We start from the raw sequence: 21,478 nt of genomic DNA on the forward strand, positions 1-21,478 counted from the left end.
TAATTTTGTTGATATCAAAATAATTCCTAAACATAGTTTTAAAAATCAAAAGATACTAAAGGACTTATAATAAAAATGATTATCTCACAAGTCTACAACTCAAACATTTCCTGCTTTTTATACTTCACAATTTACCAAAATAATTTCACTTATATTCAATACAGAATGTACTTAATAAACATTTATCTGGATTGTTTTCAATCTTCTGCATTACTCTCATCCTTTTCCTGGTTAGTAAATGTGGACTTCCTCATAGCTTCCCATCTCATACTCTTCCGCCTGGATTATCCTCATATTTAGATATAACAAGAAGTCATTGTTTATATTGTATTGTTTATAAAAATATTGTTGAAGTGGTTACTGGAACCTAAAAATCAGGGTCACTTTGAGGGACACTGTAACTGCTGTAAGGCCTGATCCACAGAAACTTGGGCTGCAAGATAGAGGACGTAGTTGGTAAGAATTAGAACATGGAAGAAATTCAGCCAAAGATGGAAAAACCAATGGTAGCAGTGTGCGTGGAGAGGTGAAGGTAGGGAGGGTACATACACACTGACTTCTCCTTTCCCCTAGTCTCCATCGCCTTCCATTATCTTCCATTGACCAACCTAACTGGAATGCATTTAACAAAGAAGCCTGAAACATTTAGTCAACAGGAGTCAGGCTCTTGTGGTAAAGAGAAATGATGGGGCCCAAATTATAGTGTTATAGGCAAATGATAAGCAGAGTAAATATCATGTATTTTATACCTCACATCCTGACATCCTTGTCACAGATATATTGGTAATGTCTTCATGAAATTGGTTCCTAATTTTTTTTTTCTTTTGAAGACTTCCTTTCTAGGCAGCCATATTTCTTTACTAATAGGTACATCTTTTTTCCTCGCACTGAAACAGAGCTCTCATCCTGTCCTTTCTCAAAACCATTCCTTCTATTAGATACCCGTTTCCCAGATATCAGTGCTTTCTTCTCTGTTTATTCTCTCATTTGCTAAAGAATAACTCTTAGCTGTTTCTTAAGAAAATGTAGTAGGCATGTCTGAGTATGTCTTATTATATCCTTTTATTTGGTGGTTTAACTGGATATTAAGTTGTAGATTGGAAAAAGATTTCCCGCAGAGATTTTAAGGCAAGTTTCATTACATTGTAGTAGTCAATGTTGCTGTACAGAAAGGAGGTATTGTTATGATTTGTTTATGCACCAAAGACATTTTGTTCTGACTCCCTAGAAGATTCTTATAAGCATTTTTAGTTTCTGTTGTTTTACAAAATTTATTTTACATTAGTGGGGAGCAGGAAGATGCTGATATAGAATAAGTAGACCCTAGGTTTGCCTTGTCACACAAACACAACTTGGTAACTATCAAATCATCCTAAATACCTCAGAAATCAACCTGAAGATGGACAGAACAAACTCCACAACTAAAGGGAGGGAAGACGCCATATTGAAGAAGGTAGGAAGTGTGGGTACACAGTTTAAAAGAAAAAGGGATTAAGGCTGCTGCAGAAGGGAGGGGGCTGTGGCATTGGAGAAGGACAAGACAGAGAGAGGAACACACGGGAACTCACAAGGAGAACATTTCCCCAAAATCATTGGCTTGGAAAACAAGAAGGACTCAATTTTGTGAGTTCTTGCAACCTGTGGATTGGTTGGGAGTATTAAAGGTCAGTGGACCTGGCCCAGAGAACCCAGATGGTACTGCACTGTTCCTGGAGAAAAGGCAAGAAGACAACCCAGAGGCTATGGATGCTATGGAAACAGCAATCTGAAGAGCATCTGACCCACACAGTGGGGAGATATTTTTGCACTTCTTGGAGCATGTCCCTGAGAGACAGCATTCACAGAGGTGAACTAGGAACTAAGAAGGTGGCTGGTCCAATTTTTCTCTCTCTCCCCTCAGCCACTTGTAGTAAGCATTACAATACCAATGCTGGCTGCCTAACTTGCCTATACCAGGCAACAATCCCCTGCACTCTGGTAGAACAGCCCTTCTCAGCATGCATGTCTTGTCCCAGCATGGGAGTCCCCTTCCCCAAAGACCAGCACAAAGCCCTGCTCATACCACATCTGCTTACCAGAGAGTTTTGTGGGCCTCTGTTCCACTGGAACTGCAGTGAAAGCTTGAGTTTTCTAGCTCTGTCCTGAGGAAGGAAAAGCAGGCTTAGGGAGCTGCTGACCAATTTCTAGCATATCTTAGCACAGACCTGAGTGCATGGAGAGAATAAACCTCATACCCACCCATAAGACAATAACTGCAAATGAAGGACAAGGTGGCCAGAGCAGATGACACAGAAGAATCAGCAGCTAGCTGATGAAGAAATGTGGTGGGATTTGCCATTTTCCCCTCAATGTGATGATTATGTGAGTAATTGAGTAGTAGAATGATATGATCTATGTTTTAAAAGGATTGCTGTAATCTGTTTTGAGAAGAATTTGCTGTGAAAGAGAAAAAGCAGAAATAAGGAGATGATCTAATGACAATTAATATAATCCAAGAAGAAAGTTTATCCAGAAGGTTTTCTAGAAGTTCCTCAGCCCTTTTAAGAACTAAATACCTTGTTTACCTCATCTAAGAAATGATAAGATTGATCATCCTCCTGGGGCTGTTATTCTCTGGTGTTAAAACAGAAATAAATTAAGAAACACAGACAATAAAAAGTGTTGCATTGAGACATTAATTCTAAGAAATTATTTCAAAAACAAGAAAATTATGCATTGCTTGAAAATATTTGTTACTGAGGAGACTCAAATTTTGGACTATCAAACTACCTAATCAATATGATTTGTATATGCCAAATTTCTTTTAAATCCTTGTCAACAAATGAAACTCTTCCTTGCTTTTAGGATATACCTGGATAATTATGGCCTTGGAGAGAGATGTCAATTATGACATTTCTTAGAACATCAGCATGCTGGGGAGACCACTTTGTGGGTGACAATTCTCTGTAGAATCATCCTGTCCTACAGGAAAAATCACTTCCAAAATCATTTTAAGTTCTGCCAAAATCTAAATTTGTTTCTGCCTACTCAAGTTTGGATAGCATAAAGGTATTTCAATGCTAGTCATCCACTAGAGTAGTGAGGCAGATTTTTATCTCCTGTACTAGGCAGTCAAATTGATCCTTAAATTAGAACTACCATCAATGGATATTGATACATAACAAAAGATAAGAACTAACACCTTCAAATCCGTAATAGCAATACGTAAATTATGTAGGTCCTTTGGGTGCAAATAATCTCATTTGCTCTCATAGACTTTGTAAATAACACCATGATTTTCTCTGAATATAGATACTGATTTCACAAGGTTACTCAAGAGTCCTTAATAACTAAAAGATAAGATCATTTGCAATTTGAAGCATTGTATGCATATATTTATCATGGATTAAAAAAAAAAAAAAATCCAGGTCTTGTTTTTAGTTTTCAGGGAGTTATACTTTTGGAGAAAGATTCAATCTCTCTCTCTCTCTTCTGTGTGTGTTTGTGTGTGTATTTGTGAGTTTTGTCTGGTTTCTATTAACTCCTATTTCTGAAGGTTAAAACCCTAATGATGAAAAATGTGTTTTATATTTTAAGGTATAGGGCCATGTACTTGAATATTTGGAGCTATTTGCACAGTTGATCTGAATAGAGTTCAAATGATTTATAAGTAAAACATTGTTGGAAATTGTATTTTTATAAATCAAAACTATATTTTAGAAAAACATAACAAATATGCATATTGTTTAACAACTTTAAAATAAAAGACCTGGTAACCTGCTTGTCTACATAATGTACATATACAAATACTCATATTATATATGTGAAGTCTTGATTTTTTTTATGTGAGTCCTGATTAACAAGGCAGTTATATTTGTCAAGTGAACAATAGATGACAAAGTGTTCTTCCATACAAATTTTTAGTTTTCTGTATTGTCCTCGTGAAACAGGACCATCAAAAAGAGCTTTGAAGTAAATAGATATATTTTACTGTTAATATATTAGGCTTAAATTTTTCATGGCTAAATGATGATTTCTGGAATTGGTTGGATCTATTTTGACAAAAAGAAAAGCTTTCTGGAGCTGACTCACAAAGATGTATTTGGTTACAATGAGTGAATCACAAATGCCAGCAGAATGAATAAAAAGGAAATTGGTTTTATGTGTGTAAAAAGTTCCCCTAGATCCAAGCTTAAAATATACCTGAAAGAATCAATATTTTTCTTATTTTTTTCCTAATCCAATTACTCATACCTTTAAATCATGATGACTACACTACAATATTCTGATTGAGGGTAGTAAATTCATTTTGTTAAAGAGAAAGCTCTATCTAGATAAAGAAGGTTTGTTTTTATAGGAATTTAAAGGAATAAACTGCAAATTACATTATCCAGTTAGTTTTATATTTCCACTGAAATAAATCTTGCTCTCAATTTCCCATACAGCAGATAATTTCAATGTTGTGTTAAATATGTAGCAGCTGGAGGTTGCCAAATGAATTTGTTGAATGAGTGTATTTTAGTGAAGTGTGTACTATCTTTTTTGACATGCATGTAATGATAACACATTCTCTGGCAGCTGGATTCCCTGGGGGAAAATGAAACTGTAATAGAAGATAAAACAGCCTGCTTATGTAATGACCATAAAATAGTATGTATATATTTTATGAAAATGTCTCAATTGGATGACTGACTTTAGCTGAGGTTATATTTTACAATTCATATCAGTCAAACATTCTCAATAACCTGAGTAGAATTTTAAATACTAAAATGAATGCATTTAACTAAATTCAGCTCTTATAAACAAAATCTCAAATCTTAGTTAACATATCATCAAACTGTCTTAGCAAAGTATTTTTTAATGAAATGATAAAATGATCTTGGCAACTTTAATATTTCCAAACACAAATACCTAAAGTCAGATAGAGTTTGGTGGGATTTTTTCTTTTATTTATAATCTGATCTTGAATACATGAGGAATTTTTTTTTTAAAGATTTTATTTATTTATTTAACAGACAGAGATCACAAGTAGGCAGAGAGGCAGGCAGAGAGAGAGGGGGAAGCAGGCTCCCCTGCTGAGCAGAGATCCCAATGTGGTGCTCGATACCAAGACTCTTGAGATCATGACCTAGGCGGAAGGCAGAGGCTTAACCCACTGAACCACCCAGGCGCCCCTATACTTACATTCTTAAGCATATGTGTATCTATCATCTGGCTTTCCATTCTTACCCAGCATGTCTCCCTTTAATCTGTATTGGTGTAATCTGTACTTTAGTTAATATCTGGGGATGTTTAGTTATACTGTAGAAGAATAAAAGTAAAATAACAGATACATGAAATTTATAAGATATGCTGGTATACACAATGAATATTCATTAGATTTAAAAATAACAGTAGAGTTTATAAAATGCTTTCAGTACAGATCCTAACATCTGAGACATTATAGAAATATGTAAAATGCATTGAATAGATAATAAAAGATTTAAGAAAAATATGCTTAATCCTAAGAGAAGTAATAGTAATAGCAAAGAGGAAGATTAACATTTATATAGATTGTAACATAAAATAAGAGAAAATAAGAAAGCCAAAGACAAATAAAATTTCCATGGCAATATTAACTCTCAGCCATAGAACTTGTATTGGAGGACAAATAAATAATAAAAAGAGGGTGATGTTTTGATAAATGATAACTTGAGATTTTAATCTCTCTGGCATGCTATAAAGATATGCTATGTATTAACATATTGTTATACACAGTATTTTACTAAATAATTGAATATACTTTATATTTGTGACTATATTAATTTTCCATTTCAAACCATAGTAGTTTCATCATTTCTCTGATTTCATGCTCAACCTTATTGGAAGTTTTTTTTTCCATTAAAATATTTTTAAAAAATAATTTCTTAGAAGTGTGCCTAGGTGGCATGGTTGGTTAAGTATCTATCTTAGGCCTAGGTCATGATCCCAAGGTACTGGGATCCATGGAGCCCCAAATCCAAGCTCCCTGCTCAGCGGGGATCCTGACTTCATGTGAAATCAGGTTTCCCTTATTTATTTTTATAATATATAAGCTCTTGACTGAAGCAGGAGTTACTTAGGGAATTACCTATATTACAAAGGGGATGGTTATATATTTTATTAAATATTAAAAATTATTAAAATATTTTATATATTTTAGGGAGATGATTTAATATTTTATTTATAAGTAAATTGCATTGCATTGTGATCAGGTGATATGGTTATATTTCTATCTGTTGAACCAAATACAAAATGAATTTTAAATGACAAGTGCTATATTTATGTATAATTTGTATTCAAATTTTATCATGTCTTCTCTTTATTAATTGACTTAGTAAAGACTATTTTATTTGTTTATTACTAGAATTTATTTTTTAATATATTTTGAACCATCTGTTCAAATTTATAAAACTTGGAATTTTAAAATTCATTGTAGAATATACCGTTTATTGTAACCTTTATGATTCCATTTAAATCTGCTTCCTTGAATTATCTTTTTATTTATTGAAATTACTACTCTTTTATTATTTTTCCATAAAGAAAAATGTACAGCATTTTTTAAATTTTATTTTCACCTTTAAAATATCTTTGTCAAATTTGGTGACTCATTATTCAATCCTGCTATTTATACATATTACTAACTATCATGTTTGATCTTAGGTATTTGTGTTGCTTCTCATTTAGTGCTATATTCTTCAGTATATTGAATCACATATAAATTGATTTGAGTATGATTTATATCAATTGTAAAATGGACTTATGTTTTATATATCATCTGCTAGTTTTAAAGAATTGATGTTTAAGGAATATTTAAAAATTAAAGGAATGAACAAAATGTTATATTTTTTAGTTGATTCTACAATTTTTGAAAAAGCGTTCTAATATTTTTGAAAAGTTATTCTTTCAACATCAGTGAATTAGTACATTGTATATTATGTAGAAAAAGTGCCCACTGTCACCGTTGTTATATGTTCTAATTTCTGCTTGGACATAATTTGATACATATTTGAATATCTGCAGCATCGACTTTTTTTTAAGTTTTTTTTTTTTTAAGATTTTATTTACGTATTGCTGGACAGAGATCACAAGTAGTCAGAGAGGCAGGCAGAGAGAGAGGAGGAAGCAGGCTCCTCACTGAGCAGGGAGCCCAATGTGGGGCTCGATCCCAGGACCCTGAGATCATGACCCCAGCTGAAGGCAGAGGCTTTAACCCACTGAGCCACCCAGGCGCCCCAGCATCAACTTTTTTATAGGTCATTTTTTTTCTGTTTCCTTATTAGTTCATGTCTTAATTTTAATCTTAATTAGGGAGAATTTTTCTGTCTGTTTATTCACCTTCAAGAAGTTTTAGATAACTATAATAACTATTTTAGTTATATACCAATGTTAACATATTACATTTTAAATTATTGTATTAATAAAATATTATATAATGAAAATAATGGAACAAAACCAACAATATTTTGTTAGTATATTTGGACAGTATTAAAACTATCTCAATAAATGATAATAGAGTGAGAATTATAGGGGGCGCCTGGGTGGCTCAGTTGTTAAGCATTTGCCTGTGGTTCAAGTCATGACCCCAGGGTCCTGGGATGCAGGCTCCACAGGAAGCATGCTTCTCCCTCTCCCACTCCCACTGCTTGTGTTCCCTCTCTCGCTGTGTCTCTTTCTGTCAAATGAATAAAATATTTAAAAAAAGTTATACGTATATGATTTATAAACATGTTTTTTTCTGATTATTTAATTTTATGAGAAATCAAGGATATGTTGCCTAATTAATCATAGTGTTTTCTCTGCATTAGTACAATCAAAAAGTGTGATGATGATTATTGAACTGAAAAGGCAGAAAAAAATCGACCAGTGTTAAACTTGATTTGGGCTTATTGAATATTTTCATCATGGGCTTAATTTCAGCAAACACATCAATAACATATTAGACACTGTCTTTTTTAAAAACCCATGACGTAAATGCTATTGTCACCATTTGAAAGATGAGAACACTGAGGTTTATAGAGCTGAATCAAATTGCTTAATGCTGCATAGCTAGAAAGAAATGAGGCTGACATTGGAACTCAGGTAATCTGATCTCAGAACTAGAATTCTCAAATTTCCATATGTGCCCCAACCCATCCTACTCCTTTCTTTGATTTGTATCTTCTTTGAAAAATTTCTTTCCTTTCTTTTTAGATTTCAACCCCAGTTTGTGATTTGACATGTATGAATGACAATCTTTGTGTCTTTATTTGCTGTTTGGTGATAAGAATAGTGAGTGCATGGGAATCAGTAAGCTTAGATTTTAAGTTTGACCTTTTTTGACCATTTTAAGTTTTCCTTGTTTTTTGAAATTTTATAGGTCCTAATTGCAGTACAATACCACAAATTCAATAGGGTATAGATTGCCAAGAAACTCAGAAAAAACCTTATGCAAGAACTGGTACACCCAGGCGATATACTAGAAGTCAGGAAACTATTTTTTGTTTTGTTTTGTTTTGTTTTTGGTGTTAACACAAAGTGTTGGAAAGCAAAGTTGTAATACCAAAAAAAAAAAAAAAAAACCAAAACTGTTTTTTAGTAATCATCTGAGTGGCTCAGTTGGTTAAGTGTCTGCCTTCAGCTCAGGTCATGATCTGGGAGTCCCAGAATGGTGTCCAAGGATGGAATCCTCCAGCAGAGTCCCTGCTCAGCAAGGAATTGGCTTCTCTCTCTGACCCTCCCCCTTCTTGTGTTTTCTCTCTCTCACTTTCTCTCTCTCAAATAAATAAAATCTTTTAAAAAATGCTTTTTACAGATTAGTACAATAGAACGCATCTGATAAGTGACTTCTAATAACTGTGAACAAAATCCATGAATTTACTTTCAAGCTACCGATGTCCGTAACAGCAGATTGTATTAAAAATTCTCAGAGTGGACACCTGGGTGGCTCCATTGGTTAAGTGGCCAGCTTTTGGCTTCGGCTCGGGTCATGATCTCAGGGTCCTGGGATGGAGCCCTGTCTCAGGTTCTGTACTCAGCAGGGTGTCCACTTGAGGTTCTCTCCCTTCCTCTCTTTCTGCCTCCCCCCCCCCCCGCTTGTGCTCTTGCGTTCTCTCTCTCTCTTAAATAAATAAATAAATCTTTAAAAAAATGATTAGGGACTTCAGTTGACACACTTCAATGAGTTAATATTTTGATATGAACACCAAAATTCTTCATGTGATCTTGTGAAGTATATTGTGATCACAAATCTTCATTTGATCTTCATGTGAAATTAGTAGAAACATGGTGATCAGTATAAAATACAGCATAGATCTACCACTTTTCTTCCTCTTCTACATAATGTATTGAAATTGTTGTACATATTTATCATATCTTCTCCCAGTTTCCTAATCTCAGTTAACAACTCCACATTTTTTCAGATGCCCAGCTCACTAAATGGAATCTCTATGTTTTAATTCTATTACTTTTTTCTTTCTGCTACCCAAAAGCACACAGAAATTCTACTCAAATGTAAAGTCAGTTCATTGTATCTCAAAACAGTTCACATTTTTAACCACGTCTTACTTCAACTTTTATGATCCTAAACATAGATGCTTTCTCTTTTTTTGGTAATTATATTATAACTGGTATTGGCAAATTCAACTTGGACCACTTCTGCCCTTTGTTATTCTAATTTTTGCTCTGCAATCACATGGATCTTTCTACTACATAATTAAGACAAATTCACTCTCATTGTTCTCCTCCTAATCATTGTAATAAAATTTGTATGCCTAGGCATAGCCCAAATGGGTCTAAATCATATGGTCACTTTTTACCTCCCCAGTGTCATCTCAAAGCACTCTCTTCCACAAACACAGTGGAGTTCAGGTATACAATCATTCTTTCTTTTATCTTTTCTTTTCTTTTTTTTTTAAATTTTTCTTTTTTCTTAAAAGAAAAAAAGAAGTTAATTTTTTTCTCATATTTAGGGCCTTTCCAATTGTTCATTATTTTTTTAAACAGGCATATTCTTTCTTCAGTTATTTGGGGAAAATTCGGGTCTTGGCTAAACTGTTATCTCCTGTGACTACAACTTCTAATATGTTATCTTCCACTTCATTTCAGTTATTCATAACTTTGCTTCCTTTATTTTGTACATAGTAAACAATATTATTTGAAAATATTATATAGTTTTATTTTTTCATTTTTCCTGAATAAATATAATTTTAAGACTATTTTTAGAGCAATTTTAGGTGTATAACAAAATTGAGAGAAAGGTAGAGTTTTCCCATATACCCCCTCCCCCACACATGCATAGCTTTTCCTGTTATTAAATAACATTCATCAGAATGGTACATTTCTTTCTTTCTTTCTTTCTTTCTTTCTTTCTTTCTTTTTTTTTTTTTTTTTTTTACCAAGGGTAAACCTAAATGGGTACATCATAAATACATTAAGTCCATAGTATACATTAAGGTTTACTCTTGGTGTTGTATAGTCTATGGGTTTGGAAAAAATTATGATGGTATATCGATCATTACAATATCATATAAAGTATTTCCACTTCCCTAAAAATCCTTTCCTCTGCTTATGCATCTCTCCCCACTTCATTTTTAGAAACCACTGATCTTTTTACTGTCTCTATAATTGTTTCTTTTTGTGTAGTTGGAATCATACATTATGTAGCCTTCTCAGACTGGGTTCTACTTAGCAATATGCATTTGTTTCCTTCATGGCTTTTTATGGCTTGATGGTTAATTTCTTTTTAGGTCTGAATAATATTGAATCGTCTGGATGTACCACAGTTTATTTATCCAATCACTCACTAAGGACATCTTGGTTATCCAATCACAACCAAGGACTTCTTGGTTACTTCCAAATTTTCCCAATTGCAGTAATGTAACTCTAAATATCTGTATGCAGTTTTCATGTGGATATAAGTTTTCATCAGAATACCAAGAATTGGTTGCTGGATCATATGGTATGAGTTAAATTTTGTAAGAAACTACCCAACCTTTTTATAGAGTGATCGACACCAAATGCTGGTGAGAATATGGAATGATAGGAACTCTCACACATTGCTGTTGAGAATGCTAAACAAAACAGCCAATTGGAATATACTATTTGTTTTTTTCATATTTGGGTGTATTTTCAACCATAGTACAAACACCAGGAAGTTCATAACTTTCTTTTTAACATCTAGGAAGGAGCATATAGAAAACTTGAATATATATTTATTGAGTTAAAAGATTAGCTTCAAAAAGAATCTGAAATAAATTTTATGCCCATCCATCAAATATATAACAGAAATATTAAATAATTACAGAAAAAGCTATCTTAATATTTGAGCAAATATTTTTTATAATCATGTATAATTCCAACTCCTTAAAATTATCTCTCCTTATCCTTTTTAATGGTTTGGTCATTATTAATTCATACAGGAAAAGTAACTCTTAAAGAGTTAAGTAGAGGGTAAAAAAGCCACCTAAAAATAACTGAAGCAGAATTTCTCTAAATTTTACCTTTGCTCCTCATTGTCTTCATAGAATATGAGGGCAAAATAATGATAACATTGGTAGAGAGAAGGAAATCATCCTGTCTACTGTCATAAAAAAAAATCAATTTTTAAAAAATCAATTATTTTATGCAAAGCAAAACAAAGCAAAGACAACTGATACTGGCTCAGAACATCCTTTGAAGGAGCATGTGCACCCAAATGTTTATAGCAGCAATGTCCACAATAGCTAAAACAATAGCCAAACTATGCAAAGAACCTAAATGTCCATTAACAGATGAATGGATAAAAAAGGTGTGAGATATATATATATATATATATATATATATATATATATATAAAATCAGCCATCAAAAAAACCCACAAAATCTTGCCATTTGCAATGGTGTGATAGAACTAGAGGGTATTTTGCTAAGTGAAATAAGTCAGTCAGAGAAGGACAATTATCATATAATCTCTATGATATGAGGAATTTGAGAGGCAAGGCAGGGGAATCCTAGGGGGAAGGGAGGGAAAAAATAAAACAAGAGGGGATGGGGGAGGGAGACAGGGATAAAGGACTCTTATCTCAGGAAACAAACTGAGGGGGTGGCAGAGAGAGGGATAGAGTGGCTGGGTTATGGACATTGGGGATGGTATGTGCTATGGTGAGTGCTGTGAATTATGTAAGACTGATGATTCACAGACCTGAACCCCTGAAGCAAATAATGCATTATATGTCAATTAAAAATATATAGATAAATAAATAAATAAATAAATAAATAAATCCCCCAAAACCCTGACTCATTGGTTGTCCTTATCCTTCCAAATCTGTTCCTTTTGTCATGTTCCTCCTTTCTCATCTTGTTAAATGGTATGTTGTGAACCCATTGTTCAAGCGTAATTAAAGTTCAGTCTGTCTCTCTTTTGTCTTTCCATCTGAACTGCTCTCTTGTTATTCCAAGTCACCTTTTTCTAATATTGATATCCTTAAATTGTTCCTGTGATCAACCATCCTCTGAAGAAAAGATTATGGAATGGAGTAAAAATAGGGAATGTGAGTGATTGAAACAACATTCAGTAGATGGTGGTGAAGGAAAGTGTTTTCTGGGAAGAGATGAAAAAGCCAAGTTATATCACATAGTCTGGAAATCCCAGTGTTTGTGGCAAAAATGATGAGTAACAACAAGCATATGTAGTGTCATCATGACTAACAAATTAGATCCACATATGCTAGTTTCTGTAATGTCTCAAATTCAAAGTACCTTTCAAGTGCTTTAGGAACCTAAAACTTTGGGGAAGCCAAAGTAAGTGAAGACACAGCTCATGTGTTCCTTTTGAAAAAATGAGATTGAATATAATGAGACTAGAATCTTCCTGCAACAACCCTGGTGAGATAAAACTATCGACCTAAATTACAATAATAATTACAGCCCTTCAAATGAGAGAAGAGAGTAATGGCGTCGGTAGATTCTACAGGTTTTGACTGGTACTATTGCTGCGAAAAATGAAGGTGAAGTGAGAAATATGAGGCAGAGACAGCAAACAAACAGGGAAGAGAAGTCCTATCACTTCCAGCATCCTCAGGAAAGCTTGTCCTTCTTACTTCAACTAGAAAACAAAATATTTATCAAATTAAGTCCCTCCTCCCCTTCTTTCATCTTTCCCTTTTTTCCTTCCTTCTTGCACAGGCACAGATTGACTCACATAGGCACACATACTTACCTACACTCGAGCAAATGCCAACAACACCAACATCATCACCCACCATTACCATGATCAACAGCATCATTTTTAGATCCTGCCATCTTGTTTCAGCTTAATAATTAATATGAGTTCTTGTCACATTAACCATTTTCTCATAACGTTTCCTCATCCACTCTCACAATATCTACAATACCTTTACCTCTCAGTTATAGATTTGATATGCTTATAATTTCTCTCTCTATGCTAGTTTTTGCCATTAGTTTAATATCTCATCTTTAAATGGAATGAAATTAGGATTATTAACTATATAAGGTCTAAATATCCACTATTAGAATGAAACTATATATGCCTGAGAAGGAAACAAACAAGTGACTCTTCTCTGAGCTTCATGTATGGAAATGTTTTATAAGTGAATAAACATCTAGAGGGAAATGATTCAAAATTCAACTGTATAATTTTTAAAAATAATCATTAAAATGAAATAATAATAACAGGCAAACAATAAACTGACACACTGAGAACATATTTGCAACATATATCATAAAGAGCTAATAATATCCCTAATATAAAAAGAGCTTTAAAAATTGAGGAAGGAAATCCAGTATAAAAAAGTTGGAAATGAAATAAATGTCCATGTATATAGAAGTAGTTAAATAAGGTATGGTTTATACAACCAGTGGAGGAAGAAAGAATGAAAATGGACTCTATGAATTGTTATGGAATGGTTTCTGAGACATACTGTAAGATATATTTTTAGTTGTAAAAAATAAAATTATCAAAAATTATGCTCATACTGGGATACCTGGGTGGTTCAGTTGGTTGGGCAGCTGCCTTTGGCTCAGATCATGATCCCAGCATCCTGGAATCGAGTCCCGCATCGGGCTCTTTGCTCGGCAGAGAGCCTGCTTCTCCCTCTGCCTCTGCCTACCACTCTGTCTGCTTGTGCTCACTCTCGATCCTCTCTCTATCTGACAAATAAATAAAATCTTAAAAAAAATTATGCTCAATTTCTGCTTTTGTTTAAAGAAATATAAGAAGGGGAAACCAGAAGATATTAAAATATTAAAATTGGGTAGTTATAGTCATCGGGTGGAGAAAGGGAGAAATGAATGTGAAAATAAGAACAGGGTAGAATAAATGAGGAGCAAGTGATACATCTCTGAACATACCTTTTCTAAAAACAAATATTTTATTGTGGTAAAAACAATATGAAATCTACCCTTTTAGCAAATTTTAAGTATGTGATATTATTTTGACTATAGATACAATGTTGTATAGCAGATTTCCAGAACTTACTCTCTTGCATAAATGATACTTTATGCCTATTGATTAGTAACTTCTTGTTTCTTCCCTCGCCTTCTCCATGTAAATCACTATTCCACTCTTTGATTCTATTAATTTGACTATTTTAGATGATTAATTTAAGTGGAATCATGCAATATTTGTCTTTCTGTAGAATTAAAATTAAAATCCTAAAAAGATACTTGTTCTTACTTATTACTACTGTAGTATTGAGTGTGGTCAGAGTTAGATTTTTGTTTATTTTGGGCATATGTAACATAACTAAACCCACTGGGGTATATATACTGAATTTTCTTAAGTCTAACAAGAAAAATAAAATTGATATAAACATTTTAAACTTAATGAAATATCATGTGGCAGCTTTAAAATCCTAGTCAGATAATTCTAACAGCTGAGTCATCCATGGAATGAGAGAGTAGTAGGATCGAAAACCAGCAATCCACACAGCTTTGTTAAAACCATGAGGATACTTTTGTTTTTCTACTTTTGTTTGATTAGACTATAGCAGGTATTTTTAAAAAATTTTCTGTCCTACTGGGCCATTATTTTCCCAGTCCCTTACCTAGAGAGAAGGTCTTTTGATGAAATTTTTATTTGTCATTATTAGTGTTTCTTGTTTGGTAGCATTGACCATGCCCTCCCTGTCTAAGATACATGGCAGACTATAACAAAGAAAGGACCCATAGTAGAGAAATTCCTCAAATCCAAGGCCCCTTAGTATTCCTTTGTCTTTCCAATTTTTAAAAAGTTTATCCTTTTGTAATTTTTAAAAAAATATTTTATTTTTCATTTGCCAGAGAGACAGAGCAAGAGAGTGCAAGCAGGGGATGCTGCAGAAGGAGAGGGAGACACACAGTCCCTGTGTGTTATTGCTAACACCCAATTCTGTTGCTTTGCAGCCTTGCCATATTTACTGATTATTTGGAAGCAGCCCAGGATGGGCCTCCCAAACTCCTGCACATATTGTTGGATATCTCAAGATTACAAGGCCCTGACTACTTATGCACTTTATAGTTATCTTGAATAAAATAAAAAAGGAGAGTGTATTAACAAAAAACTAAAAGTTATAGAAAAAGACCAAAATGCAATATATAAATTATACAATGACAACAATAACAACAATAAAAACTGAGTGGACTTAATAGTATAGTGGAGATGACAGAGAATAAATTCTGTGAACTCAATGAACCTGAAGTCAGATCAATTGAATTTATTCAATCAATGCAATAGAAGGAAAAGAGGTTAAAACAAACAAACAAACAAATAAATAAATGCAGTCCTAGGGACAAGAGCAACACTAACGAATTCTTTTTTTTTTTTTTAATTTATTTTATACTTATTTTCAGCATAACAGTATTTATTATTTTTGTACCACACCCAGTGCTCCATGCAATCCATGCCCTCTATAATACCACCATCTGGTACCCTGACCTCCCACCCACCCACCCCTTCAAAACCCTCAGATTGTTTTTCAGAGTCCATAATCTCTCATGGTTCACCTCCCCTACCAATTTCCCCCAACTCCCTTCTCTCTAACTCCCCATGTCCTCCATGCTATACGTTATGCTCCACAGACAAGTGAAATCATATGATAATTGACTCTCTCTGCTTGACTTAATTCACTCAGCATAATCTCTTCCAGTCCCGTCATGTTGCTACAAAAGTTGGGTCTTCATCCTTTCTGATGGAGGCATAATACTCCATAGTGTATATGGACCACATCTTCCTTATCCATTTGTTCGTTGAAGGGCATCTTGGTTCTTTCCACAGTTTGGTGACCATGGCCATTGCTGCTATAAACATTGGGGTACAGATGGCCCTTCTTTTCACAACATCTGTATCTTTGGGGTAAATACACAGTAGTGCAATTGCAGGGTCATAGGGAAGTTCTATTTTTAATTTGTTGATGAATCTCCAAACTGTTCTCCAAAGAGGCTGCACCAACTTGCATTCCCACCAACAGTGTAAGAGGGTTCCCCTTTCTCCACATCCCCTTCAACACATTTTGTTTCCTTCTTGCTAATTTTGGCCATTCTAACTGGTGTAAGGTGATATCTCAATGTGGTTTTAATTTGAATCTCCCTGGGCTAGTGATGATGAACATTTTTTCTTGTGTCTGATAGCCATTTGTATGTCTTGATTGGAGAAGTCTCTGTTCATATCTTCTGTCCATTTTTTGATATGATTGTCTGTTTTGTGTGTTGAGTTTGAGGAGCTCATTATAGATCCTGGATATCAACCTTTTGTCTGTACTGTCATTTGCAAATACCTTCTCCCATTCCGTGGGTTGCCACTTTGTTTTCTTGACTGTTTCCTTTGCTGTGCAGAAGCTTTTGATTTTAATGAAGTCCCAAAAGTTTATTTTCGCTTTTGTTTCCTTTGCCTTTGGAGACATATCTTGAAAGAAGTTGCTGTGGCTGATATCAAAGAGATTACTGCCTATGTTCTCCTCTAGGATTCTGATGGATTCCTGTCTCATGTTGAGGTCTTTTATCCATTTTATTCATTTTGAGTTTATCTTTGTGAATGGTGTAAGAGAATGGTTGAGTTTCATTCTTCTACATATCGCTGTCCAGTTTTCCCAGCACCATTTATTGAAGAGACTGTCTTTTTTCCACTGTATATTTTTTCCTGTTTTGTCAAAGATTATTTGCCCATAGAGTTGAGGGTCCATATCTGGGCTCTCTACTCTGTTCCACTGGTCTATGTGTCTGTTTTTATGCCAGTACTATGCTGTCTTGGTGATCACAGCTTTGTAGTAAAGCTTGAAATAAGGTAGTGCGATGCCCCCAGTTTTATTTTTGTTTTTCAACATTTCGTTCGCGATTTGGGGTCTCTGCTGGTCCCATAAAAATTTTTGGATTATTTGCTCCAGTTCTTTGAAGAATACCGGTGGAATTTTGATCGGAATGGCATTAAATGTATAGATTGCTCTAGGCAGTATAGACATTTTAACAATGTTTATTCTTCCGATCCAAGAGCATGGAATGGTCTTCCATCTTTTTGTGTCTTCTTCAATTTCCTTCATGAGTGTTCTGTAGTTCCTCAAGTACAGATCCTTTACCTCTTTGGTTAGGTTTATTCCCAGGTATCTTATGGTTTTTGGTGCTATAGTAAATGGAATTGATTCTCTAATTTCCCTTTCTGTATTTTCATTGTTAGTATATAAGAAAGCCACTGAGCTCTGTACATTGACTTTGTATCCTGCCATGTTGCTGAATTGCTGTATGAGTTCTAGTAGTTTGGGGGTGGAGTCTTTTGGGTTTTCCATGTCATGTCATCTGCGAAGAGAGAGAGTTTGACTTCTTCATTGCCAATTTGGATACCTTTTATTTATCTTTGTTGTCTGATTTCTGTTGCTAGGACTTCTAATATTGTGTTGAACAAGAGTGGTGGGAGTGGGCATCCTTGTCGTGTTCCTGATCTCAGTGGGAAGGCTGCAAGCTTTTTCTCATTGAGGATGATATTTGCTGTGAGTCTTTCATAGACAGATTTTATGAAGTTCAGGAATGTTCCCTCTATCCCTATACTTTGAAGCGTTTTAATCAGGAACGGATGCTGGATTTTGTCAAATGCTTTTTCTGCATCGATTGAGAGGACCATGTGGTTCTTCTCTCTTCTCATATTAATTTGTTCTATTACATTGATTCATTTGAGAATGTTGAACCATCCTTGTAGCCCAGGGATGAATCCCCCCTGGTCATGGTGGATAATCTTTTTAATGTCTTGTTGGATCCTGTTTGCTAGGATCTTGCTGAGAATCTTAGTATCAATATTCATCAGTGATATTGGTCTTAAATTCTCCTTTTTGGTAGCGTATTAGCCTGGTTTGGGGATCAGGGTAATGCTGGCTTTATAGAAAGAGTCTGGAAGTTTTCCTTCTGCTTCAATTTTTTGAAACAGCTTCAGGAAAATAGGTGTTATTTCTTCTTTGAAAGTTTGGTAGAATTCCCCAGGGAATCCGTCAGGTCCTGGGCTCTTGTTTTTTGGGAGGTTTTTGATCACTGCTTCAATCTCGTTACTAGATATCAGTTTATTCAGGCTGTCAATTTCTTCCTGGTTCAATTTTGGGAGTTCATAGTTTTCCAGGAATGCATCCATTTCATCTAGTTTGCTTAGCTTATTGGCATATAACTGTTGATAATAACTTCTGATGATTGTCTCTACTTCTTTGGTGTTAGTTGTGATCTCTCCCTTTTCATTCATAATTTTATAAATTTGGGCTTTCTCTCTTTTCTTTTGGATTAGTGTGGCCAATGGTTTATCGATCTTATTGATTCTTTCAAAAAACCAGCTTCTAGTTTCATTGATATGCTCTACTGTATCTCTGGCTTCTACCTCATTGATCTCAGCTCTAATCTTGATTATTTCCCTTCTTATGTGTGGAGTTGGTTTGACTTGTTGTTAATTCTCCAGTTCTTTAAGGTGTAGAGACAGCTGCTGTGTTCTGGATTTTTCAATTTTTTTTTTTTTTTTTTTTTTTTTTTTTTTGAGAGAGGCTTGGATAGCTATATATTTCTCCCTTAGGACCGCCTTTGCTGTATCCCATAGGTTTTGGACTGAAGTGTCTTCATTCTCATTGGTTTCCATGAATTGTTTCAGTTCCTCTTCAATCTCCTGGTTGATCCAAGCATTCTTAAGCAAGGTGGTCTTTGGCTTCCAGGTGTTTGAGTTCCTTCGGAACTTTTCCTTATGATTGAGCTCTAGTTTCAAAGCACTGTGACCTGAGAATATGCAGGGAATAATCTCACTCTTTTGGTATCGGTTGAGTACTGATTTGTGACCCAGTATGTGGTCTATTTTTGAGAAGGTTCCAAGTGCACTTGGAGAAGAATGAGTATTCTGTTGTTTTAGGGTGGCATGTTCTGTATATATCTATGAGGTCCATCTGGTCCAATGTGTCATTCAATGCTCTTGTTTCTTTATTGATTTTCTGCTTTGATGATCTATTTCTGAGAGAGGCGTGTTAAGATCTCCTATTATTAATGTATTCATATCAATATGACTCTTTATCTTGATTTATAGTTTTCTTATGTAATTGGCTGCTCCCATTTTGGGGGCATAAATATTTACAATTGTTAGATCATCTTGGTGGATAGTCCCTTTAAAAATGATGTAGTGTCCTTCTGTATCTCTGACCACAGTCTTTAGTTTAAAATCTAATTTATCTGATATGAGAATTGCTACTGCCAGCCTTCTTTTCGGCCCATTGGCACGAAAGATGCTTCTCCATCCCTTCACTTTCAGTCTGGTTGTATCTTTAGGTTACAAATGGGTCTCTTGTAGACAACATATGGATGGGTCCTGTCATTTTATCCAATCTGCAACCCTGCACCATTTTATGGTCGCATTTAGGCCATTCACATTGAGAGTGATTATTGATAGATACGTTTTTATTGACATCGTGTTATCTTTGAAGTCTATCTTTCTGTAGATTGTCTCTATATTTCTGTTCAATACTATTCTTAGGACTTTTCCTCTTTTATAGAACCCCCTTAATATTTCCTGCAGTGTCGGCTTGGTGGTTGCATAGTCTTTTAAGCCTTGCCGGTCTTGGAAACTCTTTATCTCTCCATCCATTTTGAATGTCAGTCTTGCTGGATAAAGTATTCTTGGCTGCATGTTCTTCTCATTTAATGCCCTGAATATATCTTGCCAGCCCTTTCTGGCTTGCCAGGTCTCTGCGGACAGGTGTGACATTATTCTGATGGGCCTTCCTCTGTAAGTAAGGAGCCTCTTTGTTCTAGCAGCTTTCAAGAGATTATACCTACAATGATGATTCCTCAATTTGACTATCAGGTGCCTTGGTGTTTTTTTTGGAATCTATAATCTTGGGTGGAGACCTTTCGGCCTCTAGTACATGAACGCTGGTTCCATTCGCAAGACTGGGAACATTTTCATGAAGAACTTGTTCCATTATATCTTCTAGACTTCTTTCTTTCTCCTCCCCTTCAGAGATTCCAATAATTCTGATGTTGGAACATTTCATGGCATCATTTATTTCCCTGATTCTGTTTTTACAGTTTCTAAGCTGTTTGTTCCAGGCTTCCTCCTGATCCTTTCTCTCTATCTATTTGTCCTCCAGATCACTAATTCTATTTTCTGTCTCAGTTACCCTAGCTTTGAGAGAATTTAGATTACATTGGAACTCATTGAGAGCATTGTGAACCTCAGCCCTGGTAGCTTTTAGCTCTGCCCTAACATTGTGAACATCATCTCTGGTTGCTTTCAGCTGGGCCCTAATCAATTCCATTTGGTCTTCCATGGCTTTCTCCAACCTAGCTATTGCCTGGATTATTGTTAGCCTGAATTCTCTTTCCGACATATTGTCTATGTTGATAGCCATTAGCTCTGTTGCAGAAGGTCTAGCTTCTGTATTTTCCTTCTGTTGGGCATTCCTCCTCCTAGTCATTTTGGTGAGAGATGACTGAACAGATGTAGCTGGATGTATCAACTGTGGTGCAGTCAAAATGGACCCTGGAACACTTCTGAGCAATCAGGATTCCCCACCCATATGAGAGACAAAAGAAAAGAAAAAGAAAGATAAAAAGAGAGAGAGATAGAGAGAGAGAGAGACAGGAAAGAAAGGGAAGATGAAAGAGAAGATTCAGCCCAAATGGGCCCCAAGGTAAGATATATGAAGTATACAAACAAAAACAGACAAACAAAAAGACTGATAAAAGTATATGACAAGAGGGGCGCCTGGGTGGCTCAGTGGGTTAAGCCTCTGCCTTCAGCTCAGGTCATGATCTCAGGGTCCTGGGATCGAGCCCCGCATCGGGCTCTCTGCTCCACAGGGAGCCTGCTTCCTCCTCTCTGTCCCTGTCTGCCTCTCTGCCTATTTGTGATCTCTCTCTGTCAGATAAATAAATAAAATCTTTAAAAAAGAAAGTATATGACGAGAAAAAAATATATATGTATATGCAAATAAAGAAAGAACCTCATCAACAAGAACCCCAAGTGTAAGATTTATATATTAATGTCTGTTTCTAGGACTCCAGTTTCTTTAGCTCATGTTTT

This window comes from Mustela lutreola, chromosome 13 (genome assembly GCF_030435805.1).
Source record: "Mustela lutreola isolate mMusLut2 chromosome 13, mMusLut2.pri, whole genome shotgun sequence".
Classification (NCBI taxonomy): Eukaryota; Metazoa; Chordata; class Mammalia; order Carnivora; family Mustelidae; genus Mustela; species Mustela lutreola.